The 24043-nt window shown below is 38.8% G+C and overlaps 1 long non-coding RNA gene and 1 pseudogene across 1 annotated transcript; one reads left to right on the top strand and one right to left on the bottom strand.

Moving 5' to 3' along the window:
- Positions 1 to 20165: 20165 nt before the first annotated feature.
- On the bottom strand, positions 20166 to 21559 carry LOC149210612 (galactan beta-1,4-galactosyltransferase GALS1 pseudogene; annotated as a pseudogene).
- Positions 21560 to 22131: 572 nt separating this feature from the next.
- Positions 22132 to 22561, top strand: LOC149210611 (uncharacterized). The gene is made up of 3 exons (XR_016252290.1): positions 22132 to 22196; positions 22309 to 22374; positions 22489 to 22561. It is a non-coding gene; the product is annotated as an uncharacterized LOC149210611 (long non-coding RNA).
- The last annotated feature ends 1482 nt before the right edge of the window (positions 22562 to 24043 follow it).

Here is a 24043-nt window from a genome sequence, read left to right as displayed (position 1 = left end):
GATTAGAAGGAGATGGATAGTTGCTTGGTACAAAAACCTCGTTCGTCACAAATTTAGAAGCTCTAATACTGAGGTATGTTGGGAGGCTTTCGAAAGATTCATATTCATGTGGATTCATCGAAATGTGAACAATAAATTCGAATTTCTCTTTCATTAAAGGCCAATCAACATCATCTTTAGAAAATTCAAAGAAAAAATGAATGAAATGATCATGAAAATCATCAAGAGATTCATTAGGTGCTTTTCGCAATCACATAATTTTCTTGAACACAGATTTGTAATTGTACCTATGAAAGGCATGGTAAAATTATGTGGCAAGATGCTTGAAATAGTGTATGGAAGCGATAGGTAATGTGTAACACCATTCCCTAACGCGCCCTTTAAACATAGGAGTAAACAACCTACAAGTAACTTCCTCACAATGAATATTGTGTTTCATGCAGAATTCAAGAAAACAAGCAGTGTGCTCAAAGAAGGTTGTTTCACCCTCACCATTGAATTTGAGATTTGACAAGTCATTAATAATTTCCACTAGCACTTTTAGTTTTGAGGTTTTAGAAAAACATGTCGGGGCTAAGATATGGGAGGAAGCCATTAATGAGTGTGGAAATTTCAAGCAGACTTCATGGGCTCAGCTTGTCATCTGGCCCTCCTTCTAGCACCAGAAATGTTGATGGTGTTGGACCCACCAACATTCAGGGGATCTCCCTGATATGAAGTCCAAATTAGACCTCACAACATTTGGTGTAGGAGTCCCATCCAAAATACGGCCTGATTTCCGATATAGTGGGTGCTAATGATATGCCTTGGCTGCAATTACGCATAGAGTGATGTATAATGACTTTGGTGAGAACAAGTTTCAAGTGTGATGCATGAAGGTTCTGCCACGCGGAAGGGAAAATAAATGAGCCCCTTAAAATCTTGTAATAGTACAAAACTTGAAAGTAACACACGAGCATAATGACATCACAAGATAATATGTGAAATAGTTTGCAAGTTAACAGTGATGACTTAATACAACAACACACATTCAACAGGATTCATACCAATGCAAACGAAATAGTTCATAAGCATAAGCGTAAGTTAAATAACATACATTTCAAACATAACAAGAATAGTCCTACTACATTTACAACATATGCATGGAAGTGTGTCGACTCTAGTCTTTTATTAAGTAAAAGTTCCAATCATACATACACCATTGATGGACCACTAGCCCTAATAGTGGAACGTGAAGTCAAAATCATTTGATCCTCCAATGAAACATACTTCCTCTACATTATGGAGAAGCCAAGTCTCTCACAAAACCCCCAAGCTCCTAACTCTAAGCCTAATTCTAGCCAAAATCTTGGCTCCCAAAAATACCTTTACAAGAGTTATGAGGTTTTATCTATAACAAGAGGGGGTTACTCTTCAACTCCCCTTTCTGACTTTTGGACTACCCTCATGACTCTTCAAATTCTTTACAAAATAACTCATTACATTACATAATGACTCTTCACATTCCAATATTGGCACTTGGAATTCCACTTACAAATTAATTACAATTTACACTCGTACCCATATAAGATAAAATAGGGTATAGTCAACTAGACAACCTAAAAAGTGTGTCATCTATGAGTTTTTATTAAATGAAAGTTCCAATCATACATACACCATTGATGGACCCCTAGCCCCAATATTGGAACGTGAATTTAACATCATGTACTCCTCCAAATAAACATACTTCATCTATGCTATGTAGAAGCCAAGGCTCTCACAAAACTCCCAAGCTCTTGACCCTAAGCCTAAGCCTAGCCAAAATCTTGGCTCCCAAAAATCCCTTTACATTAGTTATGTGATTCTATTTATAACAAGAGGGGGTGACTCTTCAACTCCCCTTTGTGACTTTTGGACTACCCTCATGACTCTTCAACTTCTTTACAAAATAATTCATTACATTACATCATGACTCTTTGCATTCCAATATTGACACTTGGAATTCCACTTACAAATGAATTACAAATAATATTAAAGTTTACATTCGTACGCATATAAGACAAATAGGGTAGAGCCAGCTAGAGAACCTAACAAGACAAAACAACATCATGCTTGGTTTTGGGAGAATTCAAGATCAACAACTTCCACTTGATGTTTCTCAGTCACATATTGGTTCCAAGTTTGGTATTGCATGATAACATCCCCAAACTGTGTGATGGTGTCTGGATGGAAATTGCATCTAGCCTCCATGGCATTTGGGTACAATGATTTGGAACCAATTTCAACTTCCTTTTGAAGCATAAGCAACATTTTTTTCACTTGGACAGGGCCACCAATGTATTTGTACATGTTCTGTCTATTCACCTCCAAGTCCTCCTTGGTGGCAATCTGTCCCAGTTGCTCCAACTATTCCTATATCTCCCTCCTGACCTAGTTCCTAGGTTTGGCTTCAGTGAGTGAGCCAATTGATGGGACCCTAAGGGTCATTACCAAGAAATCTAGATTGTTGTATAACCGAGCATACAAGGCCTGAATGTTACCAATGAATGAGGCAAGTTGTTTGTTTTTCTGGATCAACATCTACACTCTTTCTTTCTCCAGCTCTGCCTGTGGCTTCATTTTCTTACCCAAGTCAAGCGGTGCCCCTTTGTATCGCATTGTCCATTCAACGCGCTAGCGATTTCCACTTGCACATTTTTTAGAATTTTGACAAAGTATTTACACTGCTGCTGCAAATCATGTAGGTGGAAAATTACCTTGTACACGGTAAAAAGCTTGTCATAGAGATTTCACATGGTTTCTTCAAGTGTTGATACTTCACTAAGTATTAGTGCCCTCATTTCCTCTAGATGGCCCTGTGCAGAAGCTGCATTCTGGGTTGTTGCGTTGAGTTGTTCAACCTCTTGCCTGGTAGCCTGCAAGTTCTTTCCTAATTGCTTATTCTCGACCATTAGATACTAAGTGTTTGACTTTGCTGCACTTGCGAAGATCAAGTTGGTTGAGGGAATTGATTTGGGATTTCTCCCAGTGTCAGCCATAATCACTATTTCTCTAATAAATGTAGGATATGCGAGATCGTACAAAGAATTCTTCTTACAAGCTTGTACAATCTTCTTCTGAAGTTCATTGTATGATAGATTATATGTGTCTATAACCATATCATCTTCAAGAGGAACAAATTCCCCTTCCTCACCTAGAGCTAACTCTGTTACTAGAGGTGCTGGAGACTAACTAGTGACCTATTGTGTGCTAGGCATTAGGTCGACATCTTGATTCTATGGCTCTAGTTCTGCCTTCGTGTCATCAATCTCTATCAATTCTTCAATTTTCTAAGCAAGCTTCTGATCCTGCATATGTCTGCACTACTCCTCTATTGGTTATTGGTTTTGTTCTTGATATTCAACTTGTTTTCACGTTGTTTCACTTGCTATTACACTCCACCTTTCTTCTTCTTCCTTCTTCTGCTTCTCTTCTTGTTCTTTCTTTTGCTTTTCTTCTTCCAATCTCCTCTACTCTTCCCTCTTCCTCCATTGTACTCCTTGCATCCTCCATTTCCTCTTTTCCTTTGCTGCTAAAGCCACTTTCATAATAGTTGGGTTCGCTTTCATCTTGCGATTCGTTCTCCCCTTGGACTATAAGCAACCTTTCGTTTTCCCTTATCCTGTGTGGGGTTTCTCCTTTCTGCTAGAACTGCTTCCAGGGTAGCTTCCTTCTGTGGAGTCACCTGTGAAGTTCCTGCAAAACGGACTGACTCGTGGGTCTTGGAGACATTATAGCAATTCTTCCATGGATCCTCCTCCTGTCAATGGAATTTATTGCTGAGCCACTGAAAGTGAATTCTCACACAGTGGTCTTTGCAAATACCACAGGGATCGTACAGATTAAAATATCGAGTGGAGAATGCAAACTTCTCTATCTCCTTTCCTTCGGTATCCATGAATTTCAGGTTCTTTTTCTCGTACAATCCAATTTTCATAGGAATATTTAGCCAAGGTGTTTTCTTCTTCTTGTTCAAAGTTGCTGACAACCTAGTGGTGAGATGATATGACACTTTTTTCATGACAAGCTTGTTGATGGCATACCTTGGAAAAAGATGCGACAACTTTGCTCCGCCAAAAATTCTAAGGAATATGCCATCCGGTGAGGCAAACCAATCTATGCGATCTCTAACACTCCCTCAATTGGCCCAGGTGACATGTAAGGTGGTTCCTCCTCAAAGATAATCTTGTATAGCAGAATGAGGAAGTGGTCAATTAGCTTCTCCATAACTCCTTGATGGCTGCAATATGAGAGCAACTTGTAGTGGATGTGCATTGAAAGGTCTCGAGGTTTCCAAGCCCGGATCATTCCAGGGAATTCGTTATGTTCACATATTGCATCCAATAAATATGCAGACATATAGAATCTCGCTTTCCCGCCCTACCTGTGGGAGGATTCAGAGCATTCGCTACATGGATAATTACATGTCGAGCCAATAAGTCTGACCAGTTGAATGGCTTCCCTTCATTCAAAACCTAATTCAATAGGATTTCCCACCCTTCCAAAAAGGTCTATGTGCTCTGTTGACTGTAGATTCTGCAAGCTAAGATGATCAAAAATTGATAGGCCCTCCTGAGAGACCTTGTCTTATATGTGTTGGTGGGTGTCTGTCGAAACTTTGATGGCTCCTTCACCTAACTCTTAATAACATATTTTGTGCCCAAATAATTGTTCATGGCATAGAATTATGAATCCATGAGTGTTTCTGGCTCAGGAAAATGGTACATACATTGGTAATCTGCTGCCATAAAAGTAGCAAGCTTTCGTCCACTGATACTGCTCAAAGTTATGGTCTTCACATCAATATGTGAGATAATCCATCTGATGATATCTACACATGGGAAGGTTGGATATCTTCATGCAACCCTATGTAGCCCTGATTTCTAGAAATTAATGTATACCTATCAGTCCTCTAGGTCTACGTTGAAGCTCTTGCTGAAAAAGATTTGTTCACTTTTTTCCATGTAAGATCTTATTCCTTTTCCACATATAGTCGAGTGTCTGAGTATACAGGCAAGTTTACTGGCATTTTCTCAACTGCTTCCCCGGTACTCCTTTCAGTAGTATATCTTGAAGCAGCTTTGTTGGGTGCCATGGTAATAATTACTCCTACAGAGAAGTTCTCAACAACTGTGGTACTTGCGGGAAGGAAAAGGAACTCATGGTAAGTATAAGTTAGCTTTTGCAAAACCACTTTCAAATAAAGATCAGGCAAAAAATCGGTGCATTGATGATCAATATTGCATAATTTTGTTGGTCAGGTAAGGGAGAATGGCTGTGGGAATTGCACATTATGCAGTTCTAGCAGTCAAGGGTGCAGCCTGAGGCTTGAGACCGCGCAATGCACAATTTAGCCTGGGCAGTGACTAAGAGAGACTACTCATTGCACCGTCTTAGTGGCCAAGGTGGAAGACTGATCCTTGGAACTACGAAATGTGTAGTTGGGTCTACCTATACTGCACATTATGTAGTCTCAGATGATAAGCCTCAGCTTGAGCTTTATACTTGTGCAACGACAAGCTGGGCAAGGCAGTGCATGGCCACTAGAAGTGTAGATATAGCGAGTGAAGGTGTGGGAAACAAGCAGATCTAAAAGATAATTCAAGTTAAAACATGGAATTGACTAAGTATGGATATATCAATGTGAATCAAGTGTATAAACTCAACAAATTGAAGGGAAAACAAATATGTGAGGAGAGTCACTGAAATGACGATCGTCGGTGTGCAAAAACAAGAAAATCGATGTGACACTTATGAAAGGCGAACGACAAACTGAAACAACACTTCTATAAGCTAATATAAGTTTGTTAGGGTCCAACCCTAACCTCTTTATTTATGTAATAAGCCCAATAGGCCGAGTCAAAGTCATAGTTAGTTAGAGAGTCAATAATCACACATTAATAATTGTAAGTGGTTGACCTGCATTAGAGAAAAGGGACCACAGTTAGTTGTAAATGGTCCATAGTTAATTAATGAAGTGGTTAACTTGTGTTATGAAAGGGACCAATAGTAGTTAGGGTATTTTGGATGTCATTTAGCTATAAATAGTCTAAGATAGTAAGGGAAAGATCATCGAGTGTTATTGTAATTGAGCTCTACTCTGTTGGAGGTTGCCCCCTCGAAGAGGCAAGTGAACATTGAATCTATTTTTGAATAATAAAATACTTTGCAGTTTTTCTCATTTCATGTGATAATTTTGTGTTCTGGGCTATATTTATTTGTATTTATGGTATTATGGATTTCTCGTAGGTTAAGAGCATAACAAGTGGTATCAGAGCACTTTCCAGGGCCACTTGTACCTCCAATATTCAAAGAATTGTTTTTAGGCTAGAGATGTGTTACGGTGTCTTTAAACCATGAGATCTGTTGTTGAGCATATAAACCTACAGATTTGGGGAGGCATGCACGTAGGAACTACAAGAGGTGGTCACACTTGTTGGTCTCCCTTGTAACTGATGTGGGTACCCTTTCGAATAGTAGCGCATAAGACAGAACCGCACATGGACTGCACTTCCACGTACCCTTGGGTATATCGGAAGCCCCCTAGGATCACCTGAAACCTAACCTTAATAATCTATCAACCATCTTGCTACTACAGTATGCTAAGAACAAAACTTAGGGAGATTACTCGCATGTACAATAGGGTAGTTGTGTAGTACAACTAAGGGTATAGTCGATCCTCCTTAGTTAACACACTGAAAGATTTGGTCGAGTACTATTGTTGGGCTCCTGCGTATATTGTGATCTGTAGCACCTGACACTCCTTTGTGACCATAGTTCCCTCCACTATATGAAGATCACCCTCTACTTTATCTTCCATATCAGATCTAGTAGTTGGGCTTCTGCCGCTATCGTACAACTCAAATTCAGTAGTTGGGGTTTTCACAGTGCAGATCTGACTCTTTGTGTAGCGAGGGTTTTGGCCACCATAGTCCAAATCAGATTATCACAGCACATTCGGTAGAACCAAGACCTTGGGGTTTCTGTTACTACAGTCCAAGCTCGATTTTCAGAGGACATTGGGTAATATCAAGCTTTCTAGAATTTGGCCACTTCAGTAATGATCAGCGGGGAGTAAAACTCCTTCTGGAATAAGAAACAAAAATTTATTGAGACCATCCCAGGAGGCTTGCAAGAGAGTTAGCCCATAAGATTTAGGATGACAAGTTGGTCACAGTGGTACCATTCACTTGTAAGCCCCCAATTTTTCGGTGATCCCAATTTTTTATTTTCCCGACGCAGTTTTAAGTGACCCACGCCATTAGACTCCCGAGATTTCCCTCTTTCCAAGAATACTACTCTTAGGTAATTGACCGGGGTTGGTGTATGCTAGCTACCAGATCCCAAGTTATGGCTATAGAAAAGGCAGTCGAGAGGGTCGACCGCCTTAAGAAAATATTCGATGCATTCGAGGACAATATTTCCAAAAAGATCTCACAACTAACAGAACTTCTAACAAAGTCTCATAGGGAGGAGCTTAGTGTTGATGCACACATAGAAGGAGAATCCAACCATCACATTCACTTTGATGGAAATCACCACCCTTCCAACCACCTAACATCCAAGCTGGATGAACAAATTTGATGAATTTAACCCTGCAATATGGGTAGCACAAATGGAACAATATTTCTCCCTTAATGATATCTGTGAAGATGAAATTAAACTACATGTGGGAGCCCTCTACTTGGACCAAGAGAGATGGCAGTGGTGGTAGTGGCATTAGAAATCTTATCCAGGGAGAGCAACTTGGAACATGTTCTCAAAAGCCATATGTGATTTCTTTGACCGGGAATCTAATTTTTTGGAGCATCTCACTAAGATTTGGCAAACAGATATAGTAAAGGACTACATTGCAACCTTTGAGAAATTGACCATCAGAACTGACATTCTAGGAGAAGACTTCTTCTTGGAATGTTTCATCAGTGGCTTAAAAGAAGCCACCCAAGCCCATCCCTGGATGCACCACCCACCTTCTTGGTTGGACGCATGCCGCAAGGCCTTAGATGTGGAAATCGCCTTAAATTCCCAGTCCAATCGTTCAAATTTTATCGCCAAGGCACGTCCCACCCTGGCTCAGGGCCCCACCAAAACACTTAAGGTTTAAAAGGTTTCACCAAAAGATATGGCCTAACGAAGAAAACAAGGACTATGCTACTACTGTGATGACAAGTACTCCCCTACACATAAATGCAAGGAACCAAACTTATTTCAAATTGATGCTACTGATAACAACTCAACAGATGAAGATCCATCCCTTGAGGTACCCGAGGAAGAAGCAAGGGAAACCCAAACTGACAATGATCTCACAGCTATGCCAGATGAGATGGTTATATCACTACATGCCTTGGTTGACATTTCTTCGCCTCAAACTCTCAAAATATGAGGCTTTATTAAACATCGATCAGTAGGGGTATTGATTGATAGTGGCAACACTCAAAACTTTATCCATAAGAGAGTCACAAAAGTTTTTCATTGCTTTGTGTGGGTAGTATCTAATTTCCAAGCCTGATAGCTGATGGGAGGACCATGAAATGTGAAGGACGTTGTGAAAATATTAAGCTTCAGATGGGAGATTACCACCTAAATACCCACATGTTTGCTATTGAAATGGGTGGTTGCGACATTTTCCTAGGTGTTCAATGGCTTCGCACATTAGGCCCTATCAAAATGGATTTCCAGGAGTTATATATAAGATTTAAGCAGAACAACCACATTCATACATTAAGGGGACTCTAGATAGGTGCTCCTACTATCATCAGCTCGCATCGAATGGAGAAGCTTTTAAAACAGAACCATCATGGAGCAGTGGCCCAATTTAAAGCCATCCAGGCCATTGAAACCACTACTCCTCATATTCATCCTAATGAGCAAATGGTATTAGATCGCCACCAGCTAGTCTTTGACAAACCTGAAGAGCTTCCACCCTCCAGGGGTGAACATGATCATAGCATCCCTTTGGTCATGGGTGCCAAGAAGCCTAATGTCCGCCCATATCGATATCATTTTGCCCAAAATAATGAAATTTAAAAAATCATCAAGGAACTCCTCAAAGTCGGTGTTATTCGTCCCAACATCAGCCCTTATTCATCTCCAGTGGTCATGGTTCTAAAGAAAGATGGAGAATGACACATGTGTTTGGACTTTCAGGCCCTTAACAAGCTTACTATCAAGGACAAATTTCCTATCCCAAGACTGCCTTCCAAACTTATGACGGCCATTATGAATTCCTAGTCATGCCATGATTCGAAATTGATCAATGGATGATCAAGGATCTAGAAAAATCCTAAAATTGAAAGTTACTGGATTCAAGTGGAAGCAACGTCATTGCGTAGAGCTCACAAAAACGATCCTAACGCAACTTGAATGGGCACATTTCACCTCCAAATGAATGAGGAATTGCTTGTGGAAGTTTGTGACGAACCAATGTTTCACTGCTCGACACATGGCAAAAGTATAGATTCAGTGCAGTAGCAAATCTCCAGCTTCGTTACAGTGGTAATATCTCCAGTTGGTTGCATGGTGAGATTTGGGTATATCTCTAATTGGTTACATGATAAGATTTGAGTATATATATGGTGGATTAAAATCTATATTTAAATGCATTATATAAAAACTAAACTATATATAAACCATATATTAAAAATATGATGCATTATATATAAATTAAAAAACCTAAGTTTAAAACCATAGCAACGGAATATTACATAAGGTTAAACACATATATATGGTGGGTATATTACATTATAAAAAAGTGAAAGCATTTTTTTTTTTGAATAAAGACTAATTCTATTAAGATAAGAAAAGTATAGTACAATCAAGCTTGCATGCAAGCAAAGCTGAGAAGCAAGGGAGCCGAAGGTGAAAGGCTATCCACCTCGCTCCATAGTGACAAACAAGGAAAGGGCCATAGAGAACACGGGAATGCAAAAAGCTAGAACTAAGCAGAGAGATCTATCCTGAGAGGGCAGTTACTGCCACACGACATTTTTTTCCTTTTGTCTTTCTTACTTTGGCCCATCCAGAGGAGTTTGGCTGAGGCGTAACAAGTTGTAGACTATTCTGCCCTGGCAGCTGAATATCCTTATCAGAGTCTAAGGACAAAGATAAATGAGAACGTTTATGAGAGATCTAAGGGGCAGGGGTTTGTCGGACCGACTGAGGGAGCGTCTAGCGGAATCTCCACATTTTGCCCATCTGCTACAATTTCTTCCTCATCCGAACTAGAGGAATCTGTATCGTCCATAGAAGGGGGAGGCACACATGGATTCCAACTTTTGGATTTGGGTTTGCGATTCAGATTCTTCTTTTTGTCGAGGAACTGGGTACAAAACTCTAGAGGTGCCCCGTTTGATGACAATTGCGGCAACAGAAGGTTGTATTCTCATAATCCAAGGTTTGAGTCCAGTGGAAAATGCCATACTTGATATTAATCTGATCCGACAGTCCTTTGCTAATATCTAATTCTGCACAAATTCTGCCGTAGGAGTAGAGTCCATTTTCCTTTCGTGAAGAATCTACACACAGGTAGCGTCCTAAAGTGTCTTTAATGGCTAAGAAGATAGAGATATGCCATAGATGTGCCAGAAGATTCGGGAGCCTGACCCATATGGGAATCTTGGTGATGACAGCTGTAGAAGGGTCGAAGTCTGGAAACCAGGGGGTGAGAAAAATCCCAGCCAAGCCCCAGAACCAAGGGCCTCCCATTAAGGCCTTCTGGTAATCTTCATTTAAGTCAAAAGCCACAATGAAGAATCCTTTTGAACATAAGTAGATCTCGCTTTTTTTAGTCCAGTTGATATGGATCCATTGGTATAGATCTGATGTGCGAGGCCAGAGCCCGTTAAATCTGCATATGAGTGCGGATTCTGCAAAAAGCTGATAGCGATCGTCAATCCCAAGATGAGAGAGATTGATGAAAGGAATTTCCTCTGATTTGTCAACCAAAAAGTGAACGCATATTACAAAATGGTGAAACGCGCATTACATATGGTTGAAGAACCATATAATATGCATATGTTAACGCAGCAAAGTTATTAAACAGAGTTTATGATATAGTTTATGGTGCGGAGTCACAATCCGAAACCGTCGGATTTGTGGTTACGAAATATGCAGAACTGCCATTTTAAACATCGTTACAACACCGTGTTCACATGACTCGGGTTTTAATGTGATAATCACCGCTGAGAATATTATGCTATGTTTGATACATAGTTCAACGCTTGTCACGGAATCTCCGCTATATCATACCATACCTCCGCCATGATCTCCGCTAACAAAGATATTTGCTCCAATTATCCACCATATCCCAGCACCAACGGTTATATGTGTATTGGTAGTATTTTAAATGCAATGTATATTGCATATATTTCTAACGAATATGTTTAGTGTATTGTATAAGGTTGGGTTTTATTATAATGTGGGATATGGTGAGATTAATGTGTAGCGATAAGGGTTATTAAAGTTATATTGTTTTGGAAAGATAAGGATTATTAATGTAATATGGTTATGGAGGGATATTTTTGGTTATCATAATATTATAAATACGGTAATGTAATGTTAAGAAAGGATGAATGAGAGTTGTGAGAATAATTTTTGGAGTAGTTTTGGAGATTTGGAGGCAGAATTTTGCAAGTTTATTTTGGGAGTTGTAAGAGGTCTTTTTCAGTGGTGTCAATTGTGTCATATTCCTAAGGCCGAGCAAATCACAACTATACCAGTCTAAAATTTCATTGATGTAACTTTGATATGTTTTATGGCTTTTGAAGTTTTATTAATCTAAAAGGCTTCCTTGTTGAAGACTCGGCCTGGAGATGTAGGTTTTGAGATAGCTGAACTTCGTTATCAATTTCTTGTGCCATTTTCTTTCACATATGTTTTTTGTTTTATTATTTTGCTGCAACATTATTATTTAGTTCTCCATGCTTTACAGTTTATGTGATTAAGTGGTGTTCTAATAATTCATGCATTAACTTGTTTTTGAAACATAAGCAAATCACAATTTCAATTAAAGATCTTCTTGGGGATCATGCCATTTGGTCTCTGTAATGCTCCATCTACTTTTCAAGCCTCATGAACCACCTGTTGAAACCATATCTATGAAAAATTTTCCTGGTCTTCTTTGATGACATTCTCATCTACAACATAACGTGGGACAAGCATCTTCAACATGTAGACCAGATATTACAACTACTCTGAGATCACAAATTATTTGTCAAATTATCGAAGTGCTCTTTTGGTGTGGAAGAAGTCGAGTATTTGGGATACATTGTGGGTCATGAAGGATAGAGGGTTGATCCGAAAAAGATTCAGGAAATGCAAGATTGGCCCGAGCCAAAAACCTTGAAGAGTTTGAGGGGATTCTTGGGTCTCACTAGCTACTATTGCAAATTTGTCTGCAATTATGGACACATTGCTAAACCCATCACTAATATTCTCAATAAAAATTCATTTCTCTGGACTGATGCATCTCAACAGGCCTTCTTTTCTCTCAAATAGGCCATGTGCTCCACTCCCATATTGGCCCTACCTGTCTTCACCAAATCTTTTGTGATTGAATGTGATGCTTCAGGTACAGGTATTGGTGTTGTATTATTGCAGGAAGGTAGACCATTGGCTTTCACTAGTTAAAACCTCAGTGGCAAACATCTAGGTCAATCTTCTTATGAGAAAGAAATTATGGACATCTTACATGTAGTAGACACATGGCAACCATACTTGTTGGGGCGACGTTTCCAAATCTACATGAACCATCATAGCCTAAAATACTTTTTGGAGCAGTGTTTATCATCACCACAATGAAATAAATGGATTTCCAAAATGATGGGATATGATTATGAGATAATTTACAAGAAAGGGTGTGACAATGTAGTGGTTGATGCTTTATCACGCCAATTTGAGGATGAGAGCACCCTGCTATCAATCTCTCTACTCGTACTAGATTGGATTGAAGAGGCCTACAAGGAATGGTTCTCCCACCCCTCTCTTTCCCAACTCATTAATAACTTAAGAGAAGATCCTAATTACTTAGCAAAATACTCTTGGAAGTATGAGATTATTTGCTACAAGGATTGAGTAGTTATATCACTGACCTCCACCCTCAAAACCTGCATCTTGGACGAGCTGCACTCATCTCCAATTGCAGGACATTCAGGATTTTAGAAGACTTATGCCTACACACGTCGTTATTTCTTTTGGACTGGCATGAAAAACAACATTCTTACTTTTATAGTTGAATGTTATGTGTGGCAATGCAACAAAGGGGAAACAATCAAGTCACCAGGAACATTACAACCATTTCCACTCCCTGCTTCTATCTGGACAGATGTTTCCATGGATTTCATCACTAGTCTCCTAAAGTCAGGCAGTAAATCAGTCATCATGGTGGTTTTGGAAAAACTTTCTAAATATGCTCATTTTTTTGCTCTGCCACACCCATTTAACCCCACTTTGGTGCCTCAAGTTTTTTTGGACCATATCTTCAAACTGCATGGAATGTTAACTTCCATTGTGTCTGATCGAGACCCCAGTTTCACCAAGAAATTTTGGCAAGAACTTTTCAAGCTACAAGGTGCACAACTCCAACTAAATACCGCCTATCATCCCCAAACCGACAGTCAAATAAAAGTAGTTAAAAAATGTTTGGAGACCTATCTGAGGTGCTTCGCTTTAGATACACAACATCAATGGGTACAATGGCTACCTTTAGCTAAATTGTGGTATAATACTAACTATCATGAAGCCACCAAGATGACTCCATATGAGGTAGTGTATGGCCAACTTCCACCTTCACGTGTTTCTTATATCCCTAGATGTTTTAAATTATAGGCAGTTGATCAACTCCTACAGAACCGTGTCACCATGATCCCTCATCTCAAAGATAATCTACATCAATATCAGAACCGAATGAAGCAACAAACTGAGCAACATTGTTTCGAGCACTCATTTCAAGAAGGGGATCAGGTATTTATGTGACTCCAACCATATACACAAAAATCTCTCAAAGAAAAGGGTTTCCATAAACTAGCACCAAAATTCTATGGGCCTTATCAGATACTTAAATGCATAGGAGCAGTTGCCTACAAACTATCCTTGCCAGTCACTTTAAAAATCCATTCGTTCTTCCATGTATCATGCCTTAAGAAAGTGGTGGGGATCAATTATAGAGTTCAAACAAGTCTACTCGAATTGGATGAGGAAGGCTCACTTTGGCTCCAACCAGAACAAGCCCTCGATATTCGTGAAAGAAATATTCATGGTCGCACAATCAAGGAAGTACTCATCAAGTGGAAATACACCTCTCCCGAAGATGTGATCTGGGAACCAACCACTATTGTTTAGCAGTTTCTGCAACTTCAACCTTGAGGACAATGCTGCTTTTGATGGGGGAGGGCATGTTAAGGTCCAACCCTACTCCCTTTATTTATGTAATAAGCCCAATGGGTCGAGTCAAATTCATAGTTAGTTACAGATTCAATAAAGCTCACATTAATAATTGTAAGTGGTTGACCCGCATTAGAGAAAAGGGACCACAGTTAGTTGTAAACAAGCCATAGTTAATAAATAAAGTGGTTAACCCGTGTTACGCAAGGGACCGCTAGTAGTTAGGGTTTTTGATGTCATTTAGCTATAAATAGTCTTATTTAGTAAGGAAAAGATCATCGAGTATTATTTTAATTGAGCTCTGCTATGTTGGAGGTTGACCCCTCGAAGAGGTAAGTGAACATTGAATCTATTTCTGAATAATAAAATATTTTGCAATTTTTCTCATTTCATGTGATAATTAGTGTTCTAAGCTATATTTCTTCGTATTTATGGTATTATGTATTTCTCATAGGTCAAGAGCATAACAAAGTTAATACTCCAGCAACCATGAAGAGAAAGAAGCAAAACAACACTCATATAAGCGAAACGACAAAAAATGACAGAAAAAAGTGAAAAAAGGAAAACTCACCTGGAAAAGCAACGCAAACTCCTCTGAAGGCTCCTTGATCTCCTTGGGAATGCTAGAGCTCCAAGATTGAATGTACAAATGAGCTCTAGAGTCGTTTATTTAATACATTTGGGTAGACTGGGGTTTATGACGTGCATGCCTAAAGTCAAGGAAAAAGTGACACTTGGCAGAAATTTCCAAAAAATAGGTATTGTGCCACCTTCAAGAAACTAATGATGAATCCCTATTTTCTAGGGATTTCTTTTTCACTTTTTTCTTTTTTTGCTTTCTTTCTTTTTTGGGAAACTTTCCATGCACACTGCCAAGGAAGATTATGCAATTCTGGGGAATTGGGCAACTTCCTAGCTCAACGCCTTTCGTAGTTTCTGAGCTCAAGGAATGGATTGCATAGTTTCTGAGCTTAGTGTTGGGTGGCAATCTATGACTACGCAGTTCTCAAGCTCAAGGCTGAGCCTCCTATCAGGATTGTGCATTTTTCATCATCAAGGCTAGCTTTCCCTCATGGATTGCGCAGTTTCTAGAGGCAAACCCAAAACTGCTACAAGGTCAAGTCAGAAGACTACGTGTGACTCAAAAAGATTAGTTAATTATGGAAGCAAGCAAGCACAAGTACAACTTAAAAAGATAAGTCTTAATGAAACCATGAATACTTGACAACAGTCAAAGATAAGCTCCTGTAAACAGAAAGGAAGGCTCCAAAATCAAAGCATACGAAAAAATTTGGAGGGTGGTTGTAGCTACTACAACAATATGTAATACAAGTTTTGGAAAGATTGAAAGTATAGAAGCTACAAATTGACTTCAAGAAGTATATTTCCTTGCAAGAAGAGTTGGTTTACTTAGGTTTTGTATTTTGAAGTAGGGTTTGAACATTTCTAAAATGGTGAAAGCATTATGGATTGCCTAATTTCTAGATGTACATTTGATGTAAGGAGTTTTTATGGATTTTGGGAGGTTCTATCAAACCTTTATCGTAAAATTTAGTGGAATTCGTGCCCCACTCACTGAGCTTATGAAGGAGAGAGAATTCCAAATGATGGAAGTCGCATCAGGGTCCTTTGAAGCCTTGAAGAAGAATGTAATTGAATAGCAAGTGCTATAAATTCTATATTGTAGTAAGGTATTTCACGTGAATTATGATGCAAGTGGTTCAAACATTGGAGTGGTCGTGAGACAAGATGGTAATACCACTAGCATTTTATAGCGAGAAGTTGTATGATGCTAAGAAAAATTCCTATATTTATGATCAATAGTTATATGCCATGGTTTGAGCCTTGAGGAAATGGAGACGTTATTTTCTAAATGATTTTGTATTGTTTACCAATCAAAAGACATTGCAATACATAAACAATCAAGGTAACTTGAATTAGAAGCATTTGAATTGGGTAGAGCTTTTTCAAAGTTACTCATTTATTTTAAAACATAGTTTTGGAAACCCTAATAAGGTTGTCGGTGTAGTAAGTCAGAAGGTGGTGTTGTCAAATACCATATATTTTGAAGTTGATAGTTTGGAAAGCATGAAAGTGTTGTATGCAAAAGATATATATTTTGTGGAGGTATAGAAAAAATGTAAAGAAGCGTGGAGTATTAATAGGACATTGTATTTGAATTTTGAAATCCAAGAAGTATTCTTATTCAAGCATTAAAAATTGTGTATTCGATGGAGTTCTTTTAGAATAACCCTGATTTGAGAGATACATAACAGAGATTTAGGTTGACATTTTGGAGTGAATAAATATGAGGCATTGGTAGATGAAAGGTATTTTAGGCCCTATATCATAAATATGTCAAGAAATTTATTATATGTTGTATAATTTGTTAATTAACCAAGGGATGAAGTCAAAACATTCGGTTAGATACCCCTTTACCTGTACCTAAAAAGCAACGGGAAGACATAAATATTGATTTTGTTTTGGGATAGCCCAAGACATAAATAGGTCATGATTCAATGTTGGTGGTGGTGAATGGATTTTCGAAGATGGCACACTTCATATATACAAGAATATTCGATGATGTTGCACATCTGGCTATGTTATTTTTCTAGGAAATTGTAAGGTTGCATGGGTTAACTAGGAGTATCACCTTAGGTAGAGGTGCTTAATTTCTTGGACTTTTTTGGAGGACTCATTGGAAGAACATGGATTCTGGGTTATAGTATAATTCAACATATCATTCATAAATAGATGGTTAGATAATGGTAGATAACTAAAGTCTAGGATTTTTTTTGAGATTTTTTATTGGAGGCAAACCAAGTCAATGGGATTTAGTTGTAGCTAAAGTTGAATTTTCTTACAACAATTTAGTGAAATATCGAACTAAAATTCCATTCCAATAGTGTATGGTAATTCTGCAAGAGGTGTTTTAGACTTGGTTAAGTGCCAAAATTCAATGATAGGAGGAGTTTTGATGCAAATAATTTTGTGGAAAGCATCATATGAAATTAATGAGAAGGTCGAAAAAAATATACCAAAGAGTAATGTTAGCTATAAAAAAAAGTTGGATATGTGTAAAATGTTCAAGCTTTTTGAAGAGGGAGATATAATATTGTCATATTCGAGGAATGATAGATTTCCCATAGGAACATATGACAATTTCAAGTATGAGAAAATTGATCAGTGCAAGATTTTGAGAAAAATACCTCATAATGCTTATAAGTTGGATTTATCAAAGGCTTTTGGCATTTCTCCAATATTTAATATTTATGAAATATATGAGTTTGATGAAGAAGAAGAGGATGGTGGAGTAGGCACCATGAAAGAATGGGAAAGATGTTTGTAGTCAAGCCCATATAAGAAAATGAAGAGATATTAGAAAAAAGAGTTAGTCAAAAGAACCAACGTCAAGATCAATTTGAATATTTAATCAAATTGAATAATACAAATTTGGGGGGATGCATTATGGATTGTAGAGGAGGAATTAGGTTACCTTTAGTGGCCTACATTATTCAAAGTGTTTGTAGTTCCATCCTTTGTCGCTAAATGCTCATGTTTTCTATTACCAAGGTTGTTTGATGTAGGAGCATCCTTGGGCTCATGCAAATGAGATTAAAAAAATTATGCATTCATATTTTTTAGTACTTAGCTTGTTGGGCTACCATATGAATTAAACAATTCAAAATAAAATTATAAATGTATTGAAATAACAAAGGAGAAGGGAGTCCCAGTAGTTCGCAATAGGGAAGAAAAGGTTCAACTCATGATCTACAAAAGAGGAAAGAAATTTTCTTGTGCTATAGGAGGCCTCGTATTATCTACCTTTTCTCTATCATATTTCATTGAATATTCTAAATTATTAAGCCAAACTTCTAGATTGTAATCCATTTGATGAATTAACATATTATTCAATAAAGAGTTAGATTATATCAATTTGATTTTTTCTTGTTATTGACATTGTTGATTCCTTCATATTTAGTTTTGTTTCATTTTGCATACTCTAATTGCTTAAGTAAGATACTTTCGTAGTTGTTGCACTCCGATAGTGTTGATCTAGTTATGTCGTGCGTTAGAAGATTATAAAATTCTTTTGGTGCATCATAAGTTGATGCTAATGGTCCATTGGTCCTCTACATACCTAATAGGGTAGAACTGGGACTTGATCATGGTTTTAAATGTCCCTCACTTAGTTTTGGGGGATCACCATCCAACCTAATTATCTTTATGTAGCTTTCCGACTAGGTAAGGGCTTGCCCCTCTAATTGTAGTTGGGAAAATGTAATATTTTGATTTTCCTCTATGTTATGGACAATAAAGTAAACTTCTAATTGTTGCAACTAGGGACTCAAATTAACAACATCATCTCGCTTTGGTAAATTTGAATTTCCACTTTCTGTTCTATTTTAAGTAGAGGTTATGAAAAGAGTAATGATGCCAAAACTTTGTTGCTCTTGTTTTGACTCTTTTTTAGCTTCTTTTCTAGGTCATCATTATCTTCCGATTTCTCAGTCAATCCAACTTCTAAGTTAGAGCCACCAACATCTTCAAAGCATCCAAACCCGATCTCCATGATGAGGGACATGTTGTGAGAGTTACCAACTACTTGTTCTTCTAGCTTAAAGAATCTCTCCTCTACCTTACCTCAAGAGTTTTTATCATTGGACTTATCCACCATATTCAAAATTTTGACACTTTCTCTTTAAACTAATTCTTGAATCTGATAACTCCTTGCCAATCCCAAAGAAAATAACTTTGATATTAATATGATTTATAAACTACCCTAAATATTTTCATTATAAAAATTTATTGCAATAAACCTTATCATATTTTATAAATTGTTACCATATACTTTATTACCTTAACTTTCTTTCCATAACTTATTAGTCCCTGCCATCTGGCATTCGGCAGGGACTATAGTAATCGATCGGGTCCGAGTTAGCATTAGTTTCAAGTTTTAGTCCTGTGTTATACTGTGATTATTACAAAGTTTTCAAACGCTCTCAAACGCGCTGTGCCGGATAACCAAAGTTTTATTTGGAACTTAACTTTTGCCATCTTATTTGGCCTCTTCCCGAGGCGGAAGAGGCCCGACCATAGCTTAAAAGCAATAAGCCCGGTGCATTTTCGCTAACTGTCACCGGTCTGGTTTTAATGTTAACATTACTTTGATTGCTATTATCTGCCGGGGTATGCGAAGCTTTCCTAAGGTTTCTTGTTCGCTGTTACAAGGTTGTGCATTGGCAGCTGGTGCATGCGGTGGTTCAACAGCTGTTATTATAAGGTGGTTCGGGGTAAGGCGGTGGAACTGCTCGATCTCAATATGATGCTGGTAGTGAATGCTCTGCTCTGCGCCGTCCATCAAATATTACAGTTCAAGTCTGCCGGTTTCAGCAAAGGCGTAAAAGAGTAAAGGGTTAGTGCCCGGTAACAACCTGAACCTGGTCCTCTCGCTGCGCTGGAGTTTGAATGAAAACCAATGCTCTGTTTGCTATCACAGATGCGCTGCGGAATGAACGGCAAGGCTGCTCTGTGGCTGGACTTGGAAGCTTTCTCCAGATATTCTCCTTGTGGTAGTATCTGGCCCTGCCTCGGTTTTCTGTCGGGGGAGCAGATCGGGGAGCTCGCACTCGGACTGGACGGCAGATCATCAGGGCACAATGTTCCGACCCAGGCTTTGTGGAGCAGGCGTCGAAAACGTCAGTTGCGGGGCTTCGAACCTGCGACCTGTTGTATCGAATCCATGACAAACTGTAAGTTCTCCTTATCTAGATAGCAGATTCTAGAAATATCTTTCGATCCCTCCTTATCCCTCTCTTCACGTCCCGTCCATGAACACCAACTGCTTAAATCCCCATTCCCTGCACAACAGAATTATCACATTGAATTTCAAATCCAAAAACCATAATCGAATCTTTACTACTAATTAATTGAAACTATAATGGGTCTTACTTGGAATAAGTATTGTTGGCCGAGCTGCTGTCCAGTTTATTGTGCAAGCAAAGCTTATTGGACATGGAATATTGCTCAATAGTGAACTGAGTATAACCAGAGAGCTCCTTCAAAACATATTTCAATGTTTTCCTACGGGGAATATACAAATACTCATCTACATCGAAGAAGAAAGTCCAATTCGCCATGAATTTGTACCTGTGCAAACAATCGTTCACAATAAGGAACTGATTATGGTAATACCCATCATATTGTTCCTGCTCTGTTACATCCTGCAATGTCACTCGACCTGCCCTGATCCATGGCTCCAACACCTTTCTAACCTGGGGATGCACTCCACCTGCATCGTGAAAAACAAAATGCGATCTAGGCCCAAATAATTTGGCATGATAAGCCATCCACTCCCTCATCTTTGAGCACTCAGGTCACCATACAGGGAGGAACCACAGTAGAGATAATCATAGGGAGGAGCCTGGCTATAAACAGAGCCATTGTAGCTACCTTTTTCTTCCTCGAGAGCAACGATCCTCTCTAGTTTTCCAAACTCGTCGCCATGGATTGCGTGAAGAATGAGCTCTCCACCATTGTCATCGGTGCCCACGCTCTGAGAAAATGTGCAATTGACAACCACGACTGTGTAAACTCGGCCATAGCCCCAATCTGGGAGCATTTTGTAGGCCTTGCCCTTTATTAATCTTCCAGAAGACGAATTCTTGGGGATCCATTCACATTCAAATCGTGGCTTTCCATAAACATGGAGAGGCTTGGAAGCGAGCCCAACTACAACAAACGTGGCTGGACCTCCTCTGTAAGCGCCCATTTGGATAAACAAGTATGCAACGCTCCCATAAGGACGAAACACCCTCTTGTTCGGATCTTCTTTCACATGAATTAACTCAGTGATTCTGCTGGTGCTGTTCATGACAATACCAGTATTGTGCATTTTACTTGCCATGATCATATCCTTCAGCTCTGTTTTTCTGATTTCGACACTGTATGCACCAGGGTTCGAATCTCCCTGGAGAAATGCTTGTGCCAGAGATTTATAGGAGGAGAAATCTTGTCTTCCAAATAGAAAATAGTGGCCTGCTATAAGCAAAAAACCCATAATTATAATCGTCTTCATGAAAAATTTAGCTCCCTTGCAGCTTGAAATAAATCCAGGGTCTGGATATTCCTTCTCTGTCTCTTTCTGTTTCTCCATTGCCATCGAAAAATCGAACACAGGGCGCCCCTAAAATCTAGAATTCTCTGTCACATCTAAGCCCAGAAGAAGACAATTAAATTAAACAGGGCAAGGCCTTTCTGAGCGGGAGCCGGCAGTCTGAGATACCAATTATCTCTGGAAAATGAAGGAAAAAAGACGCGCAGGAAAGTTCTCTGGCTTTTCTGTATCGTCAGGATCAACACACAGGCTGAAACATCCTAGGTATTCCTATACAGCATATACTGGAAGGTTCTTTGATTTCTTATCTTTACTTACAACGTATTCCAGCTTCGTCGCTCGATCATGGCGATCTTAGGGTGCAGGTAACGCGACACTTGGTATCCATGCGGTAGCATGAATTCCAGTGGTCCGGCTGTGGCGACTTTTATATATTTATATATTCTAATTGTCATATTATTTTATTTAATAATTTTTTATATAACTTTTAATTATTCGTTTTTTCTTTTTATTACTAGCCTGTTTATTACTACGTCCAGTCTCTTTGCTAATCTAATTGAAATTCATAGGCTTCATTCAGGCCTACTGACTTCTTGCATGGCTAGTTTTTCAGGGTTATCTGGTCAGAAATGGAATTACAGATGAAGCATTTGACAGCACACAGGTGCCTTGCCCTGCTGTGGTAAATTGCAATACTTAAATTCTTAATGCGTTTCGACGATTTCTTTCGTATTTATGGTTGAACTGGCTATAATTTGTATTGAATCGTGAATCTTTGACATCATCTGATCAAGGACTCCTGTGCTAAAAGTCTGACTTTGGCGGCAATTGTATGAAGACTGCCTTTTGACAGCAGAATGGTGCGAACTCCGGCCTCCTTTCCCGTTTCTTTAGATGCCAATTCAAGTTTTACCATTTTTCTATTTTGTGGAGCTCAAACCATTGCTGGCTCTTAATGCCTTTTTTGTTTGCAGAGTTGAAATGCAAACCGACAAGAAAACGGGGTTAGGCTTAGGCTTAGGCTCGTTGGCAGGGGAAAGTTTGGAGTGCCGTGTTCGCTCCCTATCTTATCTATGCCATTCAGTGAGCAGTTTTAAAGACCTTGTTCTACCTGTTTATGTGACTATTCTAGCACCCTTAATTTTAACGAAGTCATTCATGGATGCCTATGATGATTGTGTTGTTTCGAGGTAACAGGCAGCGACTTTCATTGTTCTCTTTCGATTTATGGGTTAACTTATGTTGGCTGTCATTCATGATCACTACCCTGAATATTGCCTATTTCAGCTACATTGCCTAATATTTTGCTAATTCATCATACGTATTTAGCAGTTCATAGGGTAGTAAGTTGTAGTTATCAAATGCCCTTGACACTGAGGTGGCTTTATCTTTCTATGGTTTAGGCATCGATGGCACAGGATTTCTTGTTATTGTATAAAATTTGGATTTGGTCTTTGTTTGTGTGCACTTTTTTGACAACGAAATTGAAACCCTTCATTTGAGCTTGCGAATTCTTGTCTCCAGATCGTTAGACAAAACAATTTCTTCTCTTGAAATGGAATTAGCAGTTGCTCGGACTGAAGCCTGATGGACAAGGCCCTGAGGTACGCCAGAAGGCATTTGTTGTGATTGGAATCAATACAACTTTTAGCAGTAGAAAGCGGCGGGACTCTGTTCGAGAAACCTGGATGCCACAAGGTCCATATCAGTTATTGCTAATAAATTTTTAGGTTTTGAAATCTGGTTAATAAACAATAAATGCTTTTAATTGCAAAAATAGTTCTCATGAGCGTGTATTAACCTAGGGCAGGGATATTCTGCTGTCTGTAGCTTTTCTAGATATCCGTTGATTTTGATAATTGGACCTTTTGTTCCTCACAGGATCCAAACTGAAGCAGTTGGAGGAGAAGAAAGGCATTGTTATTAGATTCGTTATTGGACACAGTGTTACACCTGGTGGTATTTTGGATCGTGCCATTGATTCAGAAGACGCACAGCACGAAGAGCTTTAGGGCTAGACACAGTTGCAGTGACAAGGAACAGAAAGAAGTTTGGGTCTCTTTGATTTCGATCACAGTTACAGTGACTTTAAATTTTAAGCCAATATTTATGTTCGTTTCTTTTACCTGGCGTAATTTTCTGAGAGAGACTCTGATCTTAATGTCGGTGCATTGTGCAATTCAGTTAAAGATTTCATAGGAATGATCGAAACGCCAAATTCGAGCCTACTATTTGCATGCAGTAATGCCATGGTCCAGGTTTATTTTAACCGGCTCTCCGAGGCCCTCTTATAATAACAGAAAATACTTAGTGTGACCTTTTCATAGCCAAGGTCAAATAGATATTATAGTTGATGGAGATTTAAAAAGGGGAATCTATACTTTCGTAGTGGGATTTCTTGATTTTGATGAATTTAAATAATTACAAGAATCTGATGCTTCAATTTTTTGCAGCAATTCAGTCAATCCAATCCCGCTCTTATGCATTTGACAATTTATATCCATTGCTTCGACCAGAAAACATAAGTCA

This window comes from Pinus tabuliformis, chromosome 1_2 (genome assembly GCF_031772625.1).
Source record: "Pinus tabuliformis cultivar Carrire ecotype Pingquan chromosome 1_2, CPIR1, whole genome shotgun sequence".
In the NCBI taxonomy this organism is placed as follows: Eukaryota; Viridiplantae; Streptophyta; class Pinopsida; order Pinales; family Pinaceae; genus Pinus; species Pinus tabuliformis.
The sequence above is the reverse complement of the archived record's forward strand: the minus strand, read 5'-3'. Positions and strand labels throughout refer to the sequence as shown.